This window comes from Hevea brasiliensis, chromosome 15, assembly GCF_030052815.1.
Source record: "Hevea brasiliensis isolate MT/VB/25A 57/8 chromosome 15, ASM3005281v1, whole genome shotgun sequence".
NCBI lineage: Eukaryota > Viridiplantae > Streptophyta > Magnoliopsida > Malpighiales > Euphorbiaceae > Hevea > Hevea brasiliensis.
Genome location: NC_079507.1, coordinates 58,868,545 through 58,875,965, shown reverse-complemented (window position 1 = coordinate 58,875,965; position 7,421 = coordinate 58,868,545). Strand labels below are relative to the sequence as shown.

The following is a 7,421-nucleotide window of genomic DNA, read 5'->3' as shown; positions in this document are numbered from 1 at the left end:
TGAGTTTTCAGTGGAAAATATTGTGCAAGAAATGCATCAGTGAGTTGCTCCCAATTTGTAATGGAGTTGTGAGGTAAAGAGTCAAGCCAATCCAATGCTCTATCTTTCAAAGAGAACGGGAATAGCTTCAATCTTGCTGCATCATCTGACACTCCAGGTTGTTTTTGCATGTCACAAATCATAGCAAACTTCTTCAGATGAGTATGTGGATTTTCAGAAGGATGCCCTCCAAATTGAGAATTCTGAATCATTTGAAGGACTCCAAAATCCATCTTGTAACTATTTGCATCAATTCTTGGTCTTGCTATACTCTCTCTCAAGTCATCAAAACGTGGAAAAGCATGATCCATCATACTTCCCCTAGGCACGTTTGCATTAACAACTTCTTCTCCTTGGGCTTCATTTTCATTGTTTTGACCATTTCCAGCATTACCAACACCAATTCTAATTCTTTCATCAGCCATGTCTGCTTCTAATTCAGTTTCTCTCAAAGCTTCTTTCCTTCTTCTGGTTTCTTTCTTGTTGGCTTTACAAAATTTCTCAATTTCAGGATTGAACAATAAGGATGTATCACTTGTGCTTCTAGCTCTTCTCATAAAAGATTAAAAGTACCTGAAAAAGAACAAACAAACACAAAATGAAAAGATAACAAAGATAAAACTATAAACAACTAAAATAATCAAGAATTCAATCTTAAACAAACAACTCCCCGGCAACGGCACCAAAAACTTGATGTGGCCCAACCGCAAGTGCACGGGTCGTACAAATGTCTGATAAAGATATCGTTCCCACGAGGAGTTGTGTTAATGATTGAATTTTTGATATAAAAAGTTGACTAAATTGAACTATTCTTGAAATTAAGGTAACAAATTGATGGGTATTTGAGTATGAAATCTATATGATCAAAATTAATAATCTATCCAACAATGTGTTAATTAAACTAAAATTGAATCAAATTGAAAGAAGCAAGTTGAAATATGGCAAGATTTTAAAATGGCAAGCAATTAAATTCAATTGAAAATTAGCAATGGTAAAAAGGTGATTCCGGAGTTCGGGATTTCATATTCGAGCTATTTTGGGATTTTAAATTGGTTATCCAATCTCATGAAACTTATGGGTTTTAAGGAGATTAATTCTTAAATCCTTTGAATTCCCTTTTGAGTGAGACAAAGAGTGCCTTAATCAATCTAATCCTACTTTCGTGGACTTAGAGTTAATTAAGACCCATTAAGTTCTTTAATTAATCTGTGAATCCTCTTAATCCTTAGCCTATTTCTAGGTCTAAGTTAATTAAGTCCAATTTCTTGATTATCTATCACAGGCCTTCTCCTTTCGGTGCTTCAACTATGGATTAACAACATTACTTAATGGGATCCTACACTAAGCATGTCATTAAGCACACAAGAAATGAATAAAACTCATTAAGACCACAAAATATGGATTACCCAATCAAAATCCACAAAATATCTCAAATATTACAAACCTTACTCCAGAATCAAAAGTAAAACTACTCACTATCCATAATACTTACAAGATATAATGAGTTTAAATGGAAATAAAGCTTTAATCTAAGCTAAGGAATAAGAAATTAAACACTAGAAATGTAGAAAAATGTAAGGAAAGAAAGAAATCTGCAAATCTTGGTTGAAAATGGTGTGGAAGGTGAAAGTGACTCTTCAAATTCTGCCTCTCTTCTCCTTTCCTTTTCTGCTCCTTTTTTTTTTTGCTCCCTCTAAAATGGGAAAATGAGACTATTTATAGCATTTTTCTGACATGGAGCCCTAAAATGGTATGTTCTAGGAGGAATTATCTGAGGGAATCTTCTGCCAGCTCATTAATGAACTCTTTATGGGACTGCATAAGTGGACTGCATAAGTTATCACGATCCCTTATGCGATTCAACGATCTCGTTCACTTATGCGATCGCATGACTTGGTGCATAGGCTATGCACAATTCCGTGAAGGTGCATAAGGGAGGCGAGAATGTGCATAAGCTATGCAGTCTCCTTATGCACATTTCGGCAGGTATTGGAACAGTGATTTTTCTCCTTATGCAGATCTGCATAGCTTATGCGGCAAGTTATGCACAATTTGGTCAATGCATATTTCAGCTTGAAAACTTGTTTTTGACATCTTTGGCTGTAGAAGTCACTCCTCAGTGGCCAAATTTCTCTTCAGTCCTTCAAAAACACCATTTTTCCTACAAAACAAAGTAAAAATTACAAATTAATCCAAAATCGACAATTATGAAAAACTAACTAATTAACTAATGAAATTAGCTAAAAATGACTAATAATCAAATAAAATGGCTATGAAATTAAACCTAAATAATTATGCAAAATGTATGCATCACAATATTATAAAAAATAATGTCATTTGTCAATAAAAAATCTGTTAGCTTTATATATATAAAGAAATTTTCAAAAACTCCTAGTAGGTGAGAATAAAAAAAAAAAAGTCATGCCATATTAACGTGCTTCATTGAGTATTAATTTGATTTTTTTTGGAAGATTAATTTTTTTTATTTTAAATTTGAAATTTCTAACGTTCGAACTGAGAGTGATATTCAGATAAAATCCTCTCAATAATGATGACTCCAAGAATCAAATCTCTAAGCTTGCAGGTTTTTGATAGATTATCAATTTGATTGTTGTTAGAATGATTATTTATAAATTTTTTTAAATAATAAAAATTATATCTTTATTCTAAAAAAATTCAAATCATATGAGGTGAAGTGAGGTGAGAGGCTTTTATAAAAGGAGGATGATTGCTCTATTGTGTAGCTTGTTCAATAATTTCTGATGCTCGTTTTTTCTTATATATAAATATATAATAAAATTAATAATAATGGTTTTTTTTAAGAAAAAGAATCAAATATTCAATATCCTAAATGTATTTGCCAGATGTATCGATGGCAGATTAATATTCTAAAAATAAAAAAATTTAATCCGTGATAAATTCTTTATGTTAATCCTAAAAACATAAAAAATACCATAAGTATAAAATTCAATCTACAACAAAACTCTTTACCTATTCTGCAATTTAACCTTTATCTAAAATTTGGTAATGTTACGTGAACATTCTTTTCTTTTCTTTTCTTCTCCATTTTTCGTGATTATTGTTTTTCATAGGCTTAATTAAATAAGTAACATATATATAAACTTTAACGCCAAGCAAATCTCATTATCTCCACCAACGTCATATCTACATATAATAAGAAGATCATGGCCCTGAAGGGTAAGCTGGAGAGTGTCCTAGAACTCAAGGCTACTTCTGAGCAATTCTTCAATGTCTGGAAAAAGGAACTCCATAAAACTCCCCATTATTGTGCCATTATACAAGCAATTGAGGAAAGGGACACAATGAAGATCTTCAAGTTCATTATGGCCAATAAGGGTAACACTTTTCTTTAGCCACCATGTCTTGGTTGGCTTGGGTTTGCATGCAGATGAAATAAAGTGGAAGCTCTTTTCCCTTGCCCTTGCCGTATTGTCATCATCTTCTCATGTACAACCACAAGTGTCCAATTTATCATATAATATAAATATATTATAACAACTAATTTATAAAAAAAAAATGAATACTTAGATTAAAAATTAAAGGACTTATTTTTCAATGGAGAGGAATGAGAGTAATTATAAGTTTATTATTATGTTTTATAGTATACTTAATTCTTAATTATTTATATATATCTTATCAGTAAAAGTTATATTAAATAATTATTAAATATAACATTTTATGAAATAAATAAATAATTTTATTCGAATCAAAATTCGAATTGAAACTATATTAAATGTAGTTGGAATAAAAAATTGAATTATAGAGTGGAAATAATATCAAAATTTTTGTTTGATTTTTATTCTTAGATAGACCCTGAACCATAACCAGGCACACCTAATTGTAATTCATCATTGAATGACTTGTAAATTAAATTAAAAAAAAAATCAATATTGAAGGAATTTTTAAATAAATTGAAAAAGGGGTAGAGGCCTAATCTGCTAAAATGCATGATGATACGTTGAACATATCTTGAGGTTTGAGGGAAAATGCCGCTCCACCCACCTTACTTTAATTTATTACTAATTGTGATTATACTATTGGCATTATTATCATCAATCATATAGTTCCCTTATCTTACTTTTTTTTTTTCTTTCAGATTTTTTTAATTCAATTTCATTAAACTATATTTGTAAATAACTACAATTTCTTATCACTTACTATCATCAAACGAAACAATTATTTAAATTAAAGATTCATGTCTTCTTAATCAACTTATTGATCATAGTTTAAATTTTGGATGTGCCAATGTGGAATATTTGCCTAAATGGTGCGTAACACCAAAGCTACAACAGCAGCAAATAGAAAAGAAGCAAAACAGTGCATATGGCATATTAATGAAACGGTGCAGTTCAAGCCAAAGTCAGGAAAGTCGTCATATCTGTAACAAAGAGAATTAGAGCTGTTATAACTAATTCTATTTATTTTTGCCTAAATGGACATTCAGTTTTTAACTAATCTGTAATAGCTGAGCAAATTCTAGAATATTGTAGATGATTCAGTAACTTCTCACAATTGTATATAAATGGGCGTCAAGTAAATCAATATAGCAATTTTTTTCGTTCTTCCATTTTTTGCTTTCCCGCATGCTTTGTGCAGCGAATAATTCTATATATTTTATATGAAAATGTTTAATTAAATTGTTATTAATGATATTTGAGCATTTTTATCAATAGAAATGCATTAATTCAGATTAATTATAAATATTTAATTATAAATATAATATAGAATACTCAATGTTATATTATTGCCGTCAAGTAAATCAGATTAATTATAAATGTTATATTTAATTATAAATATAATCTAGAAATGCATTAATTCACATTGACATCTTTATTGAAATAGAAGATCGACATGATGCATTGATGCTTTCATTTAATTTATTCTAGAATTATAAGCTAGTACATAGCTAGACTCGGTCTATAGAAACGTGAAACCACAAAATAATAAGCACTTATTTTATGAGATATTTTTCTTTTTATTATTAAATATATTTCAAAGCTCCACCCAATAATTCTACAATTAAGATAATACCTATCTTAGATTTGGCATAGCTCCGTGTGATTGACATGGAAAAATAAAAATATTTACAAGTTAGCATGGATGATGATGATTGATTAGATTTGTAGTGTAGAGAATTGAAAAAAATAATAATAATAAGAGAGCGATATGAGAGTGGAGTATGGAGTGTCTTATTGTTATACTTATTATTTCATGTATTATTTATCATGGAAAAGATAATGCATTGATTAATTACAACTAACTACACAAATATGAATAATACTACAACATGCAAATAATATATTCAAATGCGAATCATGTGATTTATTATTTTATCCCAATAAAAGGGTTAATTGTTCAGCAATAGATTTTCTCCAACTGGAAATAGGGACTTGTGCTGTGCCTAAAAGTCACACTCCATCCATGTATATATAGAGACAAGCCATAGCTTAGTCTAGGTCATATAAAGTGGTCGCCAGCATATCTAAGTTGTAGTGTTGCTTCTAATTGAAAGAAAAATAAAGAAAAACATGGCTGATGATCTTAAGGGTCAGCTTGAGACAGTAGTAGAACTCAAGTCCACTCCTGAGAAATTCTTCAAACTATGGAAGAGCGAAGTCCACCAGATTCCCAACCATTCTCCTTCTAACATACAAGGAGTTCGAGTACATGAAGGTGACTGGGAGACTTCGGGCTCCATCAAGATCTGGGACTATACCGTTGGTAAGGCATATGCTAACTTAAATATAATTAACTAAGCATTAATTACTTGTTATATTGAAGGTGTTTATGATGATAAAACTGCAGAAGGAAAAGCTGGGGTGTTTAAAGAGAAGGTCGAAATTGATGAAGAGAACAAGATAATAAAGCTTATTGGGCTGGAAGGTGATGTTTTCAAACTTTAGATGGTATATAATGGGATTTGGCATGTGACACCCAAGGGCCAAGGTAGCTTGGCAAAATTGACTCTTGAATATGAGAAACTAAACGAGAGCGTCCCAGCCCCACATATATACTTGGATTTTATGATTAGTTTGACTACGGACATTGATGCAGGCCTTGTCCAGGCATGAAATGATCTGCTGCGTGTTGTCCACACCAAGATTTATATATCCTCTACTAAGATTGGCCATTAGCTTGTGTGATATAAAATAAAAGCTAAGTTGTTTTCTGTGATGTGGGATTGTGTGAGATGTGTATTTATATTTGTCTGTAGAGCTGTTAATTTGTTAATGTTCTGAAGTAAAGTGAAAATTATGTTGGGATATCGTAATCTCATATTAATGTCTGTTTTAAAAAATTTATTATTATAATTTTATTAATTTAAATTTTCAGTAACTAATTAATTTGGTTATATACAAAATTTTCTCTCTTTAACTTTATATCTTTCATTTAATTTTTCTTTCAGTATGACTATATATCTCTTCTATGTAAATTACTTGGTACATATTAATATTTATTTTAGTAAATTCATGTTCCTTTAATCCATTTGAAGTTTATCATTATGGATCAATGAGTTTTTTTATTTTTTTTTTGCCTTCAAATTTAAAACAAAGGTCTAAGTTCTACCTATGTCTTGAAATTTTTTTTTTTATAAGCAATGTATTTTATTAATTAAAGTCAGGAAAAATTTAGTATAAATAATTCGACTAAACCTTGATCGATAAGCATTTCCTGAAAAATCAATTTAGAGTAATTTATGTTAAGTGAAAAAACTTGACAATGTGTGATGCTATATATGCATCCTTCAAATTTGGTTTTGCTCGGTGCAATTTGCAAGACTACAGGATATTTTCTAATAAATTTTTTTTATAAGAATTATTTTATTAAAAAATACCAGAAAAAACTTAATATGAACGCTTTCCACTAAGTCCTAATCAATAAACCTTCTAAATACGCCCAACCTAAAAATTGTCATGCTAAGTGAAAAAACCTGGAAACTGATAAACAAAACAACCAATACCATGGACCAAACAATACAACAAAGCCAAAGCATGATCCCAAAATTAAAATATCCAAAAAGAAAACACTGTCTTGGTACTAAGAAGTAAAACAAAAAAAATAGCAAAAAGGTAATACTACCAAAACACATTAAAACAGGACTCACGGAAGTCTAGCTCAAAGAACTCTGAGTATCAGTGCAGCATACAAAATAGAGAACCCAAATCAGTCTCTCTACTCATCTCAATGCTAGCGGCAAAATGGCTGCCCAACCAAAATTTAACACAAATAAAGCAAGTCACAGCCATGAAAATCAGGAAAAAGCAATAAAGTCACTATTATGATGAAGACCTTGCTTTGCTAGAACATCAGCTATTGAATTTGCTCCTCGGAAAATATGGCTCACCAAAACTTTGGGCAAG

The 7,421-nt window shown here is 30.5% G+C and overlaps 1 pseudogene; it reads left to right on the top strand.

Annotated features, from left to right (window-relative positions):
- Positions 1–5,588: 5,588 nt before the first annotated feature.
- On the top strand, positions 5,589–6,131 carry LOC110647592 (MLP-like protein 328; annotated as a pseudogene).
- Positions 6,132–7,421: the final 1,290 nt, after the last annotated feature.